Source organism: Candoia aspera, chromosome 8 (assembly GCF_035149785.1).
Source record: "Candoia aspera isolate rCanAsp1 chromosome 8, rCanAsp1.hap2, whole genome shotgun sequence".
Taxonomy (NCBI): Eukaryota; Metazoa; Chordata; class Lepidosauria; order Squamata; family Boidae; genus Candoia; species Candoia aspera.
In genome coordinates this window covers 67,750,816-67,771,544 of record NC_086160.1, presented here as the reverse complement: position 1 = coordinate 67,771,544, position 20,729 = coordinate 67,750,816, and positions in this window count along the sequence as shown.

Here is a 20,729-nt window from a genome sequence, read left to right as displayed (position 1 = left end):
CAATTTTTCTAATCTGCCCACATTCTGAAGCTTTATCATTTCTTGATGAAAAGTCTAATTTTATTATCATCAAGGGTTTGCAGCCATTTGCTTTGTGGAAGCCAAGGTAGATCTCCCCAAGCACCATTTCATAATTCTCACTTTTCCCCTAAATGGCACTGTATGTCTTCAATTAGTGCCATATTTCTCAAGAAGCCACATATGAGTTTCAGCACCTGAGCCTAAACATAGCACAGACATGCCATAGCAACCTTTTTTTTCCTGCTCCGGCCCCTTTCCATTGTTTTTATTTGTTCCCCAGCCTTAAATTGACTTTAGCAGTTCTAGTGTTTCAGAAGAGCAGTGGACCAATGGTGGTAGATCATGGAGAAAATCTGTGTGATTGCTCACTTGATGCACCTAATCAGTCAGTGTGGTAGAGAGAAGTCTTTGCAGTGAAGAGGAAGAGGGCCAGTTCTCTTGCTGCCATTTCACAACATTTCTCCCCCATACCGGTCAGCTGTTGTTCTGGCTGCTCTTAAACATGGGTATACCGCTCTTCCAGAAGAGCATTAAATCTGTGCTCCAAAGACCATAGGTTTAGCTCTTTTCTAGAAGAATGCTGAACTTGTATTCAGAAGCAGACCAAGCACCAGTTGACAAGCAAGGCAAAGCAACAAAGAGAGACAGCTCACACAAGACCATGCCAGGAAGTTGTGGTTTAGGATGTCAGCTATTGCGGCTGATTTAGATCCCTGAGCTGGGGATCCTCTCAGACACCTGGCAGGTGATCAGCCTCCTCTCTCCCTCAACCTTCCACCACTCGCAGCCCAGGCAAGTTCTGACAGATGGCTAAACCCAATCTCAGCAGTGCCAGTGATATTGGGACAGGAAGAGCAGCCTTCCTGCATGGGAAATGAAGATGCTGTCCTCCAATTGCAAGCCAAAACTATAGAGGGCATAGGGAATGACCTTGAAGGACAGGAGGAATTGCTGCTATCAAGGCAATGATCAGACAAGCAGGGCTTGAGCCCAGTCCAAGAAACTAGTTTGAGTAAACATCTCAGGACCCTCCCTAGTTCACACGAGGTTCAAGTGAGGGGGCGGGGAAGCACGTTCAGACTTGCAAGATTCTGTCACTGTGGCTGTTGCAATAAAAGTAGTTTTAGATCTACAGAATATGGCCTTGGTTTCTTAGTCTGGTCTTCCTTATAGGACAGACAAGTTCAGAGGCAACTGGGATTGGCAATGGAGATGGCAAAATCTATGCCCTGTAGTTTTCTGCTGGCTCAGAGGAGAAATTCGAATGAGCTTGGGGAAGAGTTGATAGTCCACGTGTAGAGAGATTCAACCTTTGGTGTGAAGAAAAGGACATGTGTTGTTTGAATAAGGGTGTGTGAGAGTGAGGTGTTCAAGCCAAATATTCCCAATTCATTCCATCATTTTTCTTTCCTGAAATATTCAAAATCACAGCTTGATGGCCTGCTTCTTTGTTCCTTTCTGATGACAAAATGATGGTGCCCAAGAGTGGTTTTTTCCCCTTCCAGATTCAGATCTCCTCCTCTCTCTTTCTGACTTTGAAAGAGAAACTCCAAGGAATCTTAGAGGCTGTGGGACACCTTCCTGTGAAGAACAGAGAAACAGTCTTGGAGTGCTGCAGAACTAACACTAACGCCGTGGAGAAAACGGGCATTCTCCATCTGGATTCGAGCAGTAAGTAAAAACGGCTGTAGCAAGAAATGTTTTTTAAATGCAGGCTAACGGGAACGAGTTCTAACCAACTCTTTGAACCAATCGTAAGTTTGGAGTATACTTGCAAACTTTCTTCTTACTCCACCTACTGCTATTTACAGAGAACTGCATGAAAGGGAAAAGTCTGTTGTGTGACCAGTTCTGCCTGTTTTTTCCTGAGTGGGAAGGCAAAGTCTGTTGCTCTGTGTGTGTTGTATAAAATAATCTCTAGATGAATAAAAGTGCAGCTAGGCTCCTAAAATGCGTGTTCTGTGCAGAAGATACACACACACACTCCCCTTCTCAAATATTATTAAATAGAGCCTTATTTAAATGTAAATAAGCATTACAAAAGAAAGAAATGCCCATTGGGGCTGGGGGTGGGGTTGTTAGCCAGGGCTAATTGTCTAGAAGAGATGTTGTTATTGAGCTAACTGATTAGGAAGGGAAGTTTAATTCTCCCCTCAGCTGCATGCCTGGTATTTTAAAAAATAATAAAATGTAATGTCATATCATCCAGTCTGCTTCTACTAGCTTCTATAAGGAGCTTGTAGAAGGCATATCTATAAGCTTCCATTTTTAGTAATCAGTATACTGATTTTTCCATTCTTAATGGGTTTTCTGTGGTTCAGAGAGAGAGAGAAAGGAAGGAACTGGGTGTGTGCAGAAATAACCAACTCCGAGATGTGTCTGAACTGATTCAGAGGCATGCCATTTAGTTAGACCATTTGATTTGGAAACCCCATTCAATTTGGAGATTCAATCAGACCACCTTCTCAGAGAATGCGCAAATACAAATTCATACAGTGCATCACTAGAAAGCACAAACTTTTTGGTTCAGAGAGTTTCTTTTGCCAGAGCAAGCCACTTTGTGTCTGCATTCAGACAACAAGCTTGACTTAGTTGCAGAATTAACCCTTTTTGGGGTCAGTACCTTGAATCATAGACTAATCGGTTGTCTTCAAGCAACATAGTAAGCTACAAATAGACTAACCTTAGCTAATATAAACCAGTTAGCAGGTTGCATCACTGCATCTTCTAGGTCTTTAACTGACCATGCTCAACTTTCAACCTCACTCCCCCGAATATTGCATGGGAGATACAAATGTTCACAGTCATTTATCTTACCTTGCTAGGGCCACATATAGTGCTATTCATGTTTGGGGTGCAATCCCCAGAGGGTCTTGTCGATAGCCCCAAACTGTAATATTTAATCAGATAGAAGCCAAAAAATATTAAATATGTGAAGAGTAATAGTATTTCATGGGCACACCATTGGAAGACCAGGTTAAGGACAGATTGTCATGGAGAAAATCAATCGATGTGGCCACTAAGAATTGACACCAACTTGACAGCACATAATCAATAGTATTAGATAAATCGAATTGAACAGAATAGAGGAATATAACTCTAACAAAAATAAGAAATGCATACAGGAAAGTCTTCCCTCATATTTGCCCACCAGTAGCCAAGAAACTTCAACTGAGGTCCACCTCTATGTTTCACTACCCACTGAGGAGGCCATTTTGCTAGTGACTTCCTGACTACAGCGAGTCCTCCTAGAGAAGCTCACTTAAGATCTACATTATGGTCCTGTGGGTGCCATATGAAGCACTTCTTATTTTTCATGCCTTTTAAGAACCGTTTTGGTCCTTCAGACTTCTGATGTTTTGCTGCTGCGTTATTGTCATGCTATTCCATCGATTACCGTTATTGTCCCTTTTTTTCTATATCAGTTGGGCTGTTCTCTGAAAAGATGTTTCTATTGTTTTGTTGTTCAGTTCGTTCAGTTGTCCCCCCTTCTGTTTTACATGGTAGTTTTAGCACTCTTCTTTTTATAGCTGATTTTTGGTCACTCTTCACCACTCAGAAAACTCCTGTTCTTGGGTGGTACAAAAGCACAGTAATAATATAAAAAATACAGTCAAGCACTTGAAGTTGGTATACAAATGTTAAGTGTTATTATATCCAGCTGAAGCTGTATCTGTTGATTTCTATGTGAGCAGCCACTGCTTCAGTGGATGCTTTGGACAGGAACCTCCTCCCAGGAGAACACGTCCTCCATCCACCTCACTCGAAAATTGCAGAGCATTAGACGGTGGAGAAGAGATTTTGAAGAAGGTGAGTGACAGACCACGCCAAGTGGTTTAGCAAAAGGACATGAATCCAGAACTGAAAGCAATTGTGGTTTAGTAGCTGCACTGGTTACAGAATGGGCAGCATATTGTAGGCGCTGTGTTAGAGGTATGTTATGAATAACAAAAGCACTGGAGCATTTACATATTTGTTTTCAGCATTGTTGGCAGTTGGATTTCACTGCTCCCTGCCTCTCTGCCAGAATCGCTAAACAGCTCTACATATGGCTTCTGAAGTACCATATGCCCTCAAAAATGTTAGCTGATGCCTAATGTTGCTGCTGGGCCGGCAGTGGCCGCACCGTCTTTATTTAGATTTGTGCTTGCCATTTCGAACAAAAGAGTATTACTGAGAAGGCAGCTAGAGAGCCAAGATATTTGTTATGTACTCAAGAGTGTTACAGGCAGGGTGTTTTTATGAATCAGGGGCTGCAAGGGTGCAAATCTGTTCTGAACCCTGCTGGAAGTCAATGGGGTACCCAGAAGCTCACTGTGATGCCTTGGTTGGCATTGCTTGCTCTGATTTGGGGATCTGGGGTAGGGTGGGGTTGTAATGGGCAGAAGGAATAACCTTGAGGAACAGGAGGAAGAGCCATTACCAAGACAACAGCCAGATAAAAGAAACCTGAGTCCGGGGCAGAAATGTAATTTGAGGAAGCGTCTCAGACATGACCCTCCCTAGTTCTCATGAAGATAAAGGGAGGAAGGGAAGAGGCACATTCAGACTTACAAGATTCTGTTGCTATAACCTTATAATAAAAGTAGTATTAGCATGCATGACTTTGTTTCCTAGTGTGGTCTACCTGAGAGGGACGGAGGAATGGCTAGGCAAATTTGTGTAATTGGATATATTTTTTCAGTCCTCCAGATGAATTATCGCCATGATAACACTTCAGGTAATCTGAATATTTGCCTACTGTTGGAGTATGCAAAGAGGTGGCTAGCAGGTCCTGCCAAAATCCCTTTCCTACCTGGCTTCATTATTTTGAAAAGTTTCTTTTAATTAAATATTTAAAAATAGAAAACTGGCCTGCTGCAAAGAAAAGCCCCAGTCTTCAGCAACACATTTATTCAGGAAGGCCGTATGAGAGAGGGGAAAAAGGGTGGGAAAGCAATCTAAACAGTTTGCCCTCTGGTAAATGGATGCTTTCTTCCATCCTATTATGGCTACCATTTGGAGAATAAGCAAACATCTGCCATGACAGCCATATTGCGTGAACACCCATCGCATGCTCTCAAAGTATTAGAGAGAAACCTGGTCTAAAATGGATGCCTATCCTGATCTAACACATTGCAGGAACACAGTAAGTATTTAGCAACCATGCCAAAGAGTAATTTCCAAGTTTTTCACAAGTGAAGCATGTCCCAGAGCAAATATGGGAATAAAAAGCCATATGGGTGTAGGGTTTTATTCTGCACGTGTCCCACTTTACAGAGAGTCCTCAATAAGAAGTATGTTCTGTCTCAAGTGCTATTGGGGCCAAGAATAGTTTTAAAAACTAAAATGGAAAGGCTTTTAAAACTGCCCACCCAAAATTAGGACTTAGAATGCAGACTTGACGATCCTACTCATGTCCTACTAGCAGTGGCATTAGGGTGCTATACTAAGTGCTTTTAGATAATGTATCCTTATGATGATGCCTTCATATCACCTTCAGCCATGGTTGTTGTTGTTTATTCGTTTAGTCGCTTCCGACTCTTCGTGACTTCGTGGACCAGCCCACGCCAGAACTTCCTGTCGGTTGTCAACACCCCCAGCTCCCCCAGGGACGAGTCTGTCACCTCTAGAATATCATCCATCCATCTTTCCCTTGGTCGGCCCCTCTTCCTTTTGCCCTCCACTCTCCCTAGCATCAGCATCTTCTCCAGGGTGTCCTGACTTCTCATTATGTGGCCAAAGTATTTCAGTTTGGCCTTTAATATCATTCCCTCAAGTGAGCAGTCTGGCTTTATTTCCTGGAGGATGGACTGGTTTGATCTTCTTGCAGTCCAAGGCACTCTCAGAATTTTCCTCCAACACCACAGTTCCAAAGCATGGAGGCAACCTAATTGGGTGGAGGCAACCTATATTGGGTGAAATTGATGAGAAGGTCCTCTTTTGGCCCTGGTGATAGGTTACTGGCAAAGCAGAAAAGCAGGTAAAGCAGGAGGGAGATCTCTCAAGACCCCCTATAAAGCCCTCCAGCATGTTGATAACCTATCCTTTGGGCTATTTTTGAACATGGATTGAGCTCCATACCAGTTCAGCCAGCTGGACAATTTTTGGACATGCGTTTTGGAGTGTCCCTCAACTAGCTACCCTCATAAATAGAGGGTAAAAATAGCCTGAGTGATAGTTCCTCAGTGTAACTTTCATGCTGGAAACTGTCCCTTGGAAGATGGCTAAAGGCACCAGCCCTCCTTCAAGCCTTCCTACAATTAGAGATCTCTTCTCCTGCTGGTGGGTGACACTGGGAGAGAAAGAAGACATAACTAGGAGAATCCACCAATCACTGCCATTAACTTGTCCCACATTAAAACTATGAGGACAACACCAACCTTTTCTACAAGGCAGAGTAGAGCTTGACTATTGGGATATCACAGATTATACCTTGCTGGTTCAAGGACTGGAGGAATGCATCTTAAGATGGCCTTGAGGAAAAGTCTTCCAGCATATATGTGGTTCAGCTTGCTCACATTCTTCACCAGTACAGTGAGTTTTTCTACTACGTTTCTACATAAATTATTGGATTATTTTAATTGGCACATGCAACTTTTATGCAGATCTGCATCTCCTCGTTCATCTCTTTTTGGAGTGGAACAAGTGGGCCCTTAACATTAGTTCTGTCCTCACATTTTGCATGCTCTGTCTTTCATCTCAGGACATTCGGAATTTTTCTAGTGCTGTTTTCATTGTCTCAAAAATGTTTTCCCCATGTACTTTCCTTGCGTAGTGACTGCAGTGTCCGATTCTTCCTAAGTACAGTCTGGGCTCAGACTCTTTAATTCCACCCCTATTGTTTCCTTTCCACTTCATCTTTTGACAATGGCAGTGGCATCAATCTGATTTTAGCTGTTCACCCTTAGTTTTGTTGTTACCACAGATGTTGATAGTTACTTGGCATAAAGTTGTCGTAGACTCCTAGCAACCACATAGATTTTCTCTATGATGGTCTATCCCTAACCTGGTCTTTCAGGTTTTTAAAAAATGTTTATTTATGCAGTTTATCTACCATCTCAATCCTCTCTCAAGCTGGTCGTTATATGCAAATCCGGTAACTTTAAAAACTGGGATCCAAGATTGTTTATTTTCCACTTCCTTCACCTTTTTTCAACTTGTATTTCCCTCCAATATATTAGGTCTTCATCATTCCTCACCTTAGGCAAGTTGCTGTTTACATAATCTGTTCACACATTATAAGCAAGTCATCAGTTGAGTTTTTTATCATTAAATGGCTGACATCCTGGCTGGGTTTGCACAACCCTCTAGACTAGGCTAAAATGGGGTTGGGTAGTTTGTGGTTCAGCATATTGTGGGAACTCAGCCATTGTTTTAGGATGTTGTATCAGCCAGGCCTTCATGTTATGTCATAACATGGCTTAGTTGCTTGGGCACTGCCACTGGGTTTAATATTTAGCCCTGTCTTTACAACGAAGTGAAACCTCCTTTTAATGGAATAATTGAGAAAGAGGGTGAAAGTTATTGAATTAAATATCCATTAAATATCCTTGTGGCAATTTATGTCACATGTGTGATGTCATCATTACACAATTGACTTCACTTGTATTTATACAATTTGTGTGATGGTGTCATTGAGCAAGTGATGCAAGCAATGTCATTTGCAACATTTGCAGGATGACATCATTATATACATGAAATAAATCACCATGAACGTTTGGTCTGTTGCATGTGAACTTGTTGAATTGTGGTCTGTTAAACTGGTATTTCGCAGTATTTACTTCCACTCTCTGTGTCATCACACCCCAACTATTGTCCTCCTAACTGGTACATTTACTCCTGAACCATGGACCATTTTTGCCTATTTGCACAGCCCTGCAAGAGAAGTTGGCAACAGAGTGCTCCCAACATTTCCAGAGCCAAGGTGTGGCAATCCGCCATGTCTGGACAGATTTGCCTTTTCCCTGGCAGCACGCAGATGATTGTCATCAGGCACAACTGGCAGGGCTCTGGCTTTGAAGGGCTGGCTAATGAACACTATCCACATTGAGCAGATGTGCCTCTGTGCGACATTCCAGCTCTCAGACACACTAGAGCACAGCTGGACCTCAGGCAGCTCAAGGGAACGTCAGGGCAGCATTCCACCTGGAATGCAGAATTTAATGGAGCTCAAAATCTCTGCAGGTGGGGGAGGGAGTGGATGGGCCAGAAGCTTAGGAAGCAGAAAGAAAGCGACAGCTTTCTCCATGCACATATCTATTCCCACATCCCAGCCCATAATTTAATGCTCTGCATAAATCATATTAGTGTCACTGCCAGACACCAATGGACCTTCTGTGACAACAGGAAAGGAAGGAAGGAAGGAAGGAAGGAAGGAAGGGAGGGAGGGAGGGAGGGAGAGAGGGAGGGAGGGAGGGAGGGAGGGAAGAAGGAAGGAAGGAAGGAAGGAAGGAAGGAAGGAAGGAAGGAAGGAAGGAAGGAAGGAACTATAATTCACTTGCAAAGCTGGCCTCATATGGCTAATCTTCTGCAGCCTCTTCTACCAGTAGGTTAACTGTGGCTTGAAGTTGCACTGTCGATGGCAGTCAGCTGAATGTGCCATTTCAACCTTCCATCAAGGAGCAGAGCACAAATTGGATATATTTAAAGCAGAGTGTGTCTTCAAATCTGCAATCCTTCAAACACTTCCCTAGAGACAAATCCCACCAAAGTCCATGGGGCTTTCTTGTACAAATCACCATGCATTGCCTTCTGTTCTTAATTGCTTTTTAATGGATAGTTTGTGCCACTTTAAAAGGGAACACAAGAATGGAGTGCAATTCTGCATTCTTTCTGCTTTGAATGCAAGTTTCCAGATCTTATGGTAATAAAGAATTGCTTGCAAATGTGTGAATGATACCCATAAATATCAAATCCATCCGAAGAAAAGTTGAATTCGCATTTTAAAGGTAATGTCCATGGCTGTGATATTGCTGATCCCACCTTGTCTAAATAATACAGAATCATACAAGGAGTTAATAACAAATATATCAGTCCATTTAATTGGTTAGAACAAGTCAATCCATACAGAGCAGCGTTCTGCAAACTTGGCAACTTTAAGATGTGTAGACTTCAACTCCCAGAATTCCCCAGCCAGCAACACATAGCTTGAAAAATAGGTGTGCGTTTGTGTGTGTATTTAAGAGGAAGAGACCACCGTCCTCTTAAATGCAGCTCCAGAAGCTGGTTTAGTGATTTTTCACCTCTATGCTCTCCCCACCACCCTGAATCCTCCAGTAAGCAGTAATCAAAATGGATAGAGAATACAAAATATGTCTCTTTGCTATATCTGCCTCTTAATCCTAAGAGTAATTCTGAAAATGCAGCATTATACAAGGCCTCCATTAATCCCTTACAAATGCTTTTTCTGACCTACTACGTTCATGTTAACAGGTCTTTTAAGTCTGATTGTCCAGTTGTTTGGGAAATGTCCGTATGCAAAAACAAGGAGATGGAGAGCGATGCAAGGAAAGATCCATTAACATAATCTGTTGTGTGTTCTCTTCCCCCCACCCCGCAAAACGATTTTCTCTTATGGAAACCAGATAGCTCCACAATTAATCCTGTATAATTACACGGGGGTGATATGGAGTGCATTGTTTCTCTTGTCTTTTCAATGGCACTTTGGAGAGCCCTGGGCTGTTGGTTAGGATGCAAAATTATCATACATTTTTTAGCATCTCTCGAGTGAAGCAATGCTCAGGGCATGGATTTTGAGTAATGATGGCGGGTGGGAAGGAAGTTAGTACCACTGAGTTATTTTTCTCTAGCAAAAGGCAGCACCTAAGAACCCACAAGAACTTTGCGTCAGCTAGATGACTTGTGCAAGCGAGCCAAATCAGATGCCAAACTAGGACACATAAGGGTAGCAGTGTCCTCAGACAGTAGGAAAAAAGTCAAGGTGGCAAATGTGATGGTGTGGTCACAGCTCTATCTGTTTTTTTATGTGCAAAGGCTTTATTTAGTCAAGGATTGACTTACTGGCTCTTCTTGGGTCCATGATACCACTAGTAGCAATCCCCAAATTTGTAATTTGTAGGCATTTATCTTCTTTCTCCCTTATTTTTTGTCTGTCCAGGTTTTCATTCTTTTAATTTTATTGGCATCTTTCAAATCTCTTCTAAGTTTAATATTCCTAATTTATCTGTACATTTTCCTATGGTTTCTCTGAACTTTAAAACAAATAACTTTCACTTTCCTTTCCTTGGTGTGTTGACAGTCCCAATGTGGGTATTTTTCTTAATAATTTCTTGCTTGATGTTAAAAGTCTGCAGTTGGTCATTGCATGTCATTTTTGTTGCCCGTGGTTTGCACACTCCCTCTTTTTTTCAACATAGCTTGTACTGAAAGCTTCTCTGAAATTTTGTTAACATTTTTTTCTACCTTGATTTTCACAACTCCCCAAGTTCTCTTCTAGTGAGATCTCATTCTGTCAAGTAATTGATTCCAACCTAGCAGGATGGAAAATATATATTTTATAAAATAAATATGTTTATATTCTAAAAGTATCTTTTAGATATTTGATTGGGTGGTATTTCTGCCTCAAGCTCTCTAGTGAGTCAAAATTTCATTCAATACAACTTTTCATAAGAGTATTATTTTTAGTCCTTTATTAAGTCAATAACCTGCCTTTTGAGCAAAAGCGAGTGACTTACCAGCATTCACAAATATCTTTACAACCAGGACAAAACTAATTTAAGATGATAAAAAGATGAAATGTATGAGAGAACAAAATTACCAGATTTGTTTGCATATTTAAACATATTTTACATGTTTTTATTTTAAACCACAACATTTTATTGATTAGCTCATAAAAACTTGGCTTTGAATCCTTGTGTCTTTAACCATGCTTGTGATATCGAGTTAGAGGTCTGCCCCCTATTTTTCCCATCAGATGTCTCATCTTTAACATCACCATGGCAGCAGACAAAACATTGGATTCATCCACACAGCAGAAATGATGTGCTTCTCTCGTGCCTTGGAGCTGGGAGGAGGACATGGTGGCATAACCAGAACGGTCCCCACAACATGTATTAAATATGCCTCTGGAACAGGATGGTGCTGCACGCCCCCCCACAAACAGCTCCCCTACACGAGACTGTACTGTCTGAGATCATGTTTCCTGCCTGTTGACCTGCCCCATATCACCATCCCCATGGGAAGAAGCCAGCAACCAGTTCACAGGCCATGCTTCAGGGCCTTTTTCACTTTCCAAGAAATTCTGTATCCCAGAATAGGACTATTAGCATACCTAACAGTGACAGGCCTTGTGGAGGTCTAATTCATATGTTCATTTCTATGCCTTAGAAAGAGATAATAGAAGGCATGTTGTGGATACCATCTGCCAGGGACCAACATTTGGTGGGTCCCAGGAGGCGGGCCTTCTCTGCTGTGGTGCCCGCCCCATGGAACATTCCCCCCCACCCCCGAAGTCAGGTTAGCTCCATCCCTGCTATCATTCCAGAAGTCCCTCAAGACCTGGTTATGTCACCAGGCCTGGGGGTCCCAGCGAACCGGAGGCATTCTTGGATGGCTCCACTGTGGCTGATCTTTTTACTCTCTCTGTGTGATTTGTATGTTTTAAGTTTTATAGTGTTTTTCATTTTCATATTTTTATGACTGTTTTTTATATATTTGTTGTTTTTTTATTGTTGTACGCTACCCAGAGTCGCTTTTGGTGAGATGGGCGGCCATATAAATGTGATTAATAAATAAATGATGTATTCTGTTAGCTTGAGTATTAAAAAGCTTGCAGTTCAGAGCTGTGCCCCTGGAATGGAGACAGATAACAGAAACCAGACAGCTGTCCTTTCAGAATGTGCCTGGAATGGTGTGAAGGATACAGATACAATGAACAGTGTTGTTTATTGTACATGCTGATATTATCTAAAAGGTTTTGTTGTTTATTTGTTCAGTCACTTCCGACTGTTCGGGACTTCATGGACCAGCCCACAGCAGACCTTCCTGTCTGTTGTCACCACCCCCAGCTCCCCCAGGGACGAGTCCGTCACCTCTAGAATATCATCCATCCGTCTTGCCCTTGGTCGGCCCCTCTTCCTTTTGCCTTCCACTCTCCCTAGCATCAGCATCTTCTCGAGGGTGTCCTGTCTTCTCATTATGTGGCCAAAGTATTTCCGTTTTGCCTTTAATATCATTCTCTCAAGTGAGCAGTCTGGCTTTATTTCCTACAGGATGGACTGGTTTGATCTTCTTGCAGTCCAAGGCACTCTCAGAATTTTCCTCCAGCACCACAGTTCCAAAGCATCTATCTTCCTTCGCTCAGCCTTCCTAGGTTAGGGCCCTACTAATATGGAAGTAACAGAGAGATCATTCCAATAGTTTACCAGAAGCATTCCGAGGGACATATTATAATTTGCAATATTCCTTTTATCTTTCTTTCTATTGTGTAATGAACAAAACATATATAATCTGTAGCCTTGCTTTGCCCAGGACTCTTCTGCAGTTGTTTAGCAAGGAGCCCACTGATCACTGTAGTTTGTCCATGCCAATAAAAGGATCCTTTGTTGCACCTACAGGTAGTCCTCAGTTAATGACTGCCCTGTTGAGTGACCATTCGAACTTACATCGGTGCTGAAAAAGTAGTTTTATGACCAGTCCTCAAACTTACGATGGTCACAGTGTCCCGCAGTCACATGATTGCCATTTGCAAGCTTCACCACCAGCTTCTGACAAGCAAAGTCAGTGGAGAAGCTGGCAGTAAGTTGCAAGTCACGGTCACGTGATGTTGCACTTAACGACTGTGGGTGATTCACTTAACAACCACAGTGGAACTGATGTTGTAAGTCAGCACGGTCCTGTGGTGTTTCATTTAATGACTGCATCACTTAGTGACAGATTTGCCGGTCGTTAAGTGAGGGCTACCTGTATCTCCAAATGATTTGGTTTCTTATTTAAGGTGAGCATTTTTCTCACAATAGTATTCCTATAGCCTGACCTGTGGACTGACATTAGAAAGGAACAGTGCTGCCCAGTCCTGTGTTAGCAGCTTCTATCAGTTGCCATAACACAAGGCACTATGAACCCCCATTCACAGTCTCCTCCATGAATCCTGGGCACCTGTGAGGATACGTGTTCAAAGGAATGATTTCAGGGTCTTGGACAACTGCTGTCCTGGCTACAATCTCAAAAAAGTATTTTGAGCAAGGCCAATGTATACATAAGAGATAGGAAAGTGAATGGTGCTCAATTGTTGTTATGAATGCCAGATGATCTACAGTCTAGGTGTAAGAAAGTCAATAAGTTGATCTTTCCCAGTGTACCAAGGCCAGTTGGTTGGCATCTCCAGAAAAGTATAAGGGCAAAGGCAGCTATGGCGTGTGGATAGTATAGCCTCATTCACAAACAGAGGACGATGAAGGAGAATGGTGCCAAGCCAACAGATGGAAGAGAATAGTTTAAAACAGATCTGGTTAGATCTAATTGGAGCCAGGAAGATGGCTGACCCCAATCATGTCTGTAGCCACCTCTTCAATTGCACTTGGTTGTCTCTCTGGGAAGGCTTCTGCCACTACAAGAGGGAAAACAATACTTTCATCCTGGAGAACCTTAGCCCAACTTCAGCAGCAAACTGCCAACACACTCCAGGGTGAGGACATGTCAGAAGGTTAGCCATCTCCACACCACCACAAGAAGGCTGTGTGATGAGCTCTTTGCCTTCTCCATAGTGAATGGGTGGAACCTCTCTAATTTGGACCCTGTAGACCAAGGACAACATGGCTCTGTTTTTTAATAACAACTTGCCTATATTTGCCAACTTCTTTATGAATAAGATAAAGGGAACTTAAGTCAAAAATAGAAGTTCATTGGGGAGAAAATGAACCTGACAGATCCGTCCTTCCCTTTTTCAGAGAAGTTGCTATCTTGTCACTGGACAGAACGTACTTTACATTTATGACCTTGTTAGTCTCCTATAAATTTCCACTGATGGATTTGCATAGAGCAGTGTTTCTCAACCTTGGCAACTTTAAGATGTGTGGACTTCAACTCCCAGAATTCCCGAATGGCTGGCTGGGAAATTCTGAGAATTGAAGTCCACACATCTTAAAGTTGCCAAGGTTGAGAAACATTGGTGTAGAGTAACTTCCTTCAGCTTTTTCCCGGCCACTTCCAATACATCTGGAGGACACTACAGTGGGGAAGGTTGATGTAGACGATCTCTGTCTTCAGAGAATGTGTATTTTTAAAAAGTCCTTTTATCCCATTTTTTGAAAGCATTTTCCCCTCCATTTCTTTGCCTCTTATGTTGGGGTGTGTATGTGTGTTCTGAGTGCTTGGCAATTCATGCTTTGGCAAAGAAGGCGGTTGCCTGTTTGAACACCGTGCTGAAACATGTTTTTCTTCATGGTGCAGTCATCAAACCCTTTGTCTCTTTTTTAAAATTTCTCTTCTTTTTAAAAACCCCTTGGAATGTATGTAAATTTTCCCTTATGAGAATGGTGTGTGTGAGAGTGAGTGAGTGAGTGTGTGAAGGGAGAATCCCACTCCAAGCTGGACAGGGAACACTTACACCTCTTTCAAAAAATAAATTATGAGCTCCCCCTTGAATGGAGCTCGTACTGCGAAGACCAGTGTGAAACACTTTGCCAGTTTCCTCTGTTTTGCTTCAACGTCTTTGTCTTGCGATTGAAAACCAATTAAAGTTTTCTATAAATCTGTTAGGCCCGGCTTTCATGCCAGGAACTCGGGTGCCTGCTCGGGTTGCCCTCTGGATGCCTTGTCCTTTTTTGTATTCCATTTGACAATTGTTGTATCAATATAATGCTCCCTTTCTTCCTCTGTCTCTATAGATACAGATTTGCAAGAAAGACTAAAGGGTTTCCTCTGCTATTCAGCACGCCGTCATTTGTCCCCCTGGCTCTAACAGTGGTGTCCTTTCTCTGTGGGCTCCTTTCCCCCTCCTACTATTGGAGTCACTGTTACGGTGGAAACAGATGGCTACTGATTGGGTGAGCTTTGTGGCTTTAATACTGAATACTTTATGGAAAAGGACTTTATCATGCTTCGTTGGGCAGAGGAACAAGGAGACAAGATTTACGACTGGAGAAAATAAATCTTGCCCTCCCTCTCTTCTTCCCTCTTCCTCTGAGTTTTTAGCTCCTTCCACTTTCTCTAGCTAGGTCAGACTCCCTGCCTCTTCTTCTAGCTTTCTCCTATCTTCCCCAGAACCCTCTGTTTCGCATAGGAAGTGAAAGGACCAAGATTTTTAGGGCTCCTCAGCCCAATAGCTTTAGGCGACATTCTCAGAGCCACGCTAGGAAGGCCGAGTGGCTTGCCAACACATGACTTCCTCTGGCAGGAGGAAGCAGGAGGAGGCTAAAAGATGGGATGGCTGGGGCTTTTTGGATGGAGGGGAGCAATGACCAAAGGGAGATGCAATTGGGGAGAGCAATACAATTCCAAGGGGTCCAGAGAAGAAGAAGAAAATTCTCCTCCTTTCCTAAGAGTAGAAGTTATGATCACCCAATCCAAAAAGTTGGGGACAGCCTCGGAAAAGCTTCATTCAAGTCATAATATTCATTCCCTGAGCGTGTGGCTGTCACTGGATTTCGCAATGGCCTCTGCCTAGTGTTTTTTTTTTTAAAATAAGCAGGATTGGCAGCTGCAACCAAATTGGAAGGCCGCCCATTCTCCGTCAATTATTCAACAGTCAAAAGACCTCACCTCTCTTTCCATATTCCGCCAAGCCTTTTACAATTGCCTGTCCCAATTGGAGAGCTAGTGCAAAACTTGGGCTGTACATATTGGTTCACATTTAAGTTCCCATTTGTTTTCTATCGTTAAGCAAACTGACTTAATGTTTATCCTTTAACTATATAACAGACATGAATAGACATATGCTTTGTGGCTTTCTAATGTTTTCCTTTTCCTCTCCCCCACCCCACCCCTTTCTCTTCTGCTTTCTCTACACATCCCTGTTTGTTAGAGGCAAGACAAATTAAGCTGGCCAGATCTGCCCCTGCCTACTGCTGCCTATAATGGCAGCCTTCCCACTCCCTGGCCCCAGAGACAAACTGAGCTGTCTCCCTGCCTTCATAGTGAGCCTTTGCATCTCTTACGAGGATGTGGCTAGAGAGCAGAAAGACTGGAGCATGCAAAGCTGGACTAGCAAACGAGAGGGGAGGCACAGGAGACCGTGTGTCACACACACTGTAGCTTTTCCTCCAATAGCACGCTGCCACCTCACAGTGTCTCTGCCCAGAGGGGTCTCTCTCCCTCTGCCAAAATGGTGGGCCTGGCCAGCTTTGAGCAGCTGATTTGCATCTCTGCCCTTTGCTCTCTGATGCAGCTGCCTTGCCTGCAACTGAGCACCGAAAACCGCATTGTCGCTACCTTTATTGACCAGAAAGGGTCATTTCTGCCCCCCCCCCACTTGATAATTTATCTTTCTGGGTGGGTATTTATGTATCTGTTTCATGCATTTATAGCATTTATGTGACTGTCCAATTCAAGCAAAGCAATTCGGGATGGCCTACAGTAAGCCCGGGAATAAAAATGCCCCGGACATAAACAATACCAGCTAAAAAGAAATAAAGCAATTTAATCAGCAATTGGACTCGGATTTATTGCACTCTTCCAGATGGGAACTCTAATTATCCTGACCCAAACGCCCAAGGAAACAACCAGGTTTTCACTGTCCTTCTCAAGGCCTGCAGGGTCAAGGCCAACCATATGCTGGAAGGTGGGGGAGATCACTCCAGAGGGCGGAGGCTGCCATGAAAAGTATTTTGGATTCACCATGAGCGTGGTAAAGTGGGTTAGTGAGTTGTGTTCATGGTTACCTTCCATTCCACTGTATTATTTTAATGCTCCCCCACAAATGTTTTTCATGCAGAATGTAGAATATATGGAGAAACATGAGGAAAATGACCAGTAGCATTTTGTCAATTCTTTAAGAAAACCTTCATCTGTTGAAGTGATGAACTTCCAGAGTTTGTCGTGTTTATCAGGCAGAGTGTCTCAGTTCTTGTGGTAATTTTGGAGGCAAAGACCCTACAGAAGGTAAGGTCTGAAACCATTCTCCTAAATTCACAAGTTTCTGGTGACGGAGGACCTTTGAGGGGAGGAGAGGGTTAAAGTAGATAAGAAAAAGGATGCAAAGTGGGTGGAGACATGGGATATACAGATAGTCCTCCTTTAGTGGCTGCCTCATTTAGTGACCATACACAGTTATGACAGTGATGAAAAGGTATGACCAATCCTCACATTAATGACCTTCACAGATCTGTAAAGCAAAGGAAAGCTGAAGTCAGATCATAAGCACAGTCGTGGTTTCACTCAGCAACCGCTTCGCTTAATGAATGAGTTGTCAGTCCCGATCGTGGTCGCTAAACAAGGACTACCTATATATGGCTGTGTGTTTGCCTAGCCTGGAGGAAAAAAATGTAGGCTGGCTTGGTTTTCATTTGCCCAAAGTTGATTTTAAGGCTTACCCTCTACAGAAGGTTTGGATGCAAGATGCACCTGCTCTGGGTTGCAGGACACCCACCCTTCCCCTAAACCATTGATGCCCTAGGCTGCTTTGTCCTTCACTAAGAACCAGTTTGGTATGTGTCACCCTAACCTTTAATATTCAGTGGCAGCTCTATCCAAACCATGTGCTTCCTGAAGAGACAAAGCAACGTTAGTAGATATGTTTCCATTCGTTTCAATTTTTCCCATTCAGGGTTCTCTGAGAAGCCTCCTTCTGCCATTTTGTTCAGACACATCGAGCCCTTGTTGTTTATTCGTTTAGTCGCTTCCAAATCTTCATGACTTCATGGACCAGCCCACGCCAGAGCTTCCTGTCGGTCGTCAACACCCCCAGCTCCCCCAAGGTCAAGTCCATCACCTCTAGAATATCATCCATCCACCTTGCCCTCGGTCGGCCCCTCTTCCTTTTGCCTTCCCCTCTCCCTAGCATCAGCATCTTCTCCAGGGTGTCCTGTCTTCTCATTATGTGGCCAAAGTAGTTCAGTTTTGCCTTTAATATCATTCCCTCAAGTGAGCAGTCTGGCTTAATTTCCTGGAGGATGGACTGGTTGGATCTTCTTGCAGTCCAAGGCACTCTCAGAATTTTCCTCCAACACCACAGTTCCAAAGCATCGATCTTCCTTCTCTCAGCCTTCCTTATGGTCCAGCTCTCGCAGCCATATGTTACTACGGGGAGCACCATTGCTTTAACTATGCGGACCTCAAGCCCCTAGTGCTATGCTTAGTACAGTCCAACCCCACTAAGTCAATACTTCTGGGCACCAATTCGCCAACTCTCACAGGCTGAGAGCTTCCATACTACTGGCTATTAACTTGAAGACCCAGCGCAAGGTCTTTGGCCTGCAGATCAGGAGTTTCCCCCCTGAGTTACAATACCTCCCATTCTACTCCATCCCTAAACCACATGGGGCTCATTAGCATTTTGCAACAAGTGTTAGCTGTAGGGAAGGGAGTAGAGAAAATGGCTTTTGCCAATAACAGTCTATTTTTCAGTGTGTGAGGGGGGTTGGGCATAATGTTTCTGGAAGAAGGGAAGCACAAAGTGAACCCTCACGTATTGCCTTAAACTTTATCACATGGTTCCGGTGAATTTCTCAGCCAGGGACCTGACTGAACTATAAGCAAGCTCCGCTGATGCAGAATCATTTCGTTTCCTCCTCCTCCTCCTCCTCCTCCTCCTCCTCCTCCTCCTCCTCCTCCTCCTCCTCCTCCTCCTCCTCCTCCTCCTGCTCCTCCCCACTCCACTCCCCCTTCTCTTATTCCCAAGCAGTGTTTTGATTCCTTGGATGAACTTCCAGATACATGATTGATAAGCGCATATGTGCTTAGGTAAACATATGATCTAAATGCTTGTGTTTCTGTTATTTTGACAAGAGGAGAGGCAGTGCAAGCTTGCAGATCCAGCTTTGATCTTGCAAAATTAGCCACTAGTCAGCTAATACGCTCCATCTTCTCCTTTGCATGGATCCAGAGAGTTTCAGAGGGCTCAAGGGGAGCTCAGTGTTGGTGTTTCAAAGGGCCTTCAAGACCTGGCTCTTCGCCCAGGCCTTTGGTGAGGATGACTGAAGTCTTCTTCTAACCTGGGGTGTTTTCCTTTATTTCCATCCAATTTGTTATCCGGCCATCCTTATCTTTCTTTTTGTTTCTTGTCATTTCTGATGTCTTGTTTTTAATGTTTCAAACAATTTGTAAACCACCCAGAGTCACAGGGAGATGGGTGACATATACATTTAAAATCATCATCACCATCAAGAATTTTGCCCTTTTTTCTGGCCAAATATTGCTCAGTAGCAGCATCCTTCTGAGCATGACTGACCTGAACAAACCCAGCCCAGCTGATCTAAACCAGAGGCACAAAAGGAGGAGAGCAGAGCGGCTTATCAGTGTGAAAAGAAACCAGTGTGAGCAACTTCTACAGACAGCTAATGGCTTAAAGAATCATAATAACAATTGGCAAGGAATTAGCAAGGTAGGAATGTCACGAATAAATAAATGAATTGAGATAAGGTAAGATAAGATAAGATAAGATAAGATAAGATACACAGTTGCAAGTTGGAAGAACAGTGTGGTGCAGCAGAATAGCATCTGCTTTACCCAGGGAAGGTCAGGGTTCTGTCCAACATCTGGATCAAGACTGGGGAAATCCTGCTTGAAGGACAGGTGCTTGCAGTTCATGTTGACCTACGCTGTGAGCCCCATACAGTTTCATTACCTTACCCCTCCAGAGGCAGAGACTTCAACCCCAGAATTCTCAGCAAAGACCATGCTGGCTGGGGCGTTCTGGGTCGTAGAAGTCCTCCCATCCGAAGGGTTCCAGCTTTCCCCAGCTCGGGTGCCTTCTCCCCGCGTGTGGACTTCAGTTCCCAGAAGCTCCCGCAGTGGCCTTGCTGGAGGGGGAATTTGGCTAGCTGAAGTCCACGGACGCCCAGGCTGGGGAAGGTAAGCTTCAGAAACGGGCGGCGGCAGCGAGGCTGAGCGCCAGCGCGCTCCAAAGAGATGCTTGCTGGCAGCGACGCGCCGGCGCTTGGTCTCCCTGGACGGCCAGCGGCGCGGCTGGCCGCCACCCCCACCTCCACCCACCCGGGGCGCATCGATCGCCGCAGAGACGACAGTCACCGGCCCCTGGCCGAGCAAAGAGTGCGTGTGCGTGCCTGGAGAGGGTCGGAGGGCTAACTCTGCCTCTCCGGGGCCGTCTCTCTCCCCCTCTTGCAGAATCCAACGCCGGCTCCTCTCTCGTCCGAGGCGTGGCGAATGGGGTCTTCCGGGGAGGTGCAACCGCCTTGCACAATCCAGAACAAAGTTTCCATTAAGGAATTGGCCTCGCTCTGGATTGTCCCTGGCCGATGCGGGCGGGTGCGCCGGCGGAGGGGAGCGGATGTCTCGCCAAGCAGCTGCCGCGGCTGGCAGCTTCGCTTCAAATCGCCATACGTGGCAGAGTTTCAAGTCGCTCGGATGCCAGGAAACCTTATTCTGCCTTCCCTGACTTCTAGCTGCCACAGGGAAGAGGGGCAGAAGCTGAGCATGTCTCGAGTACCTTTCTCTGGCCTGTGGGCTGTGCAAGCAACTCTCGTTCAGAGTTTCCTTTCCCAGACCTGGAGGCCTGCTCCAGGTTCATCTTGAACTCTGTGGTAGCATAACTCAGCTCTCTGTGTATCAAAGATGTGGCAGGGCATGATCATGCTGGACTGGGTGTCAGT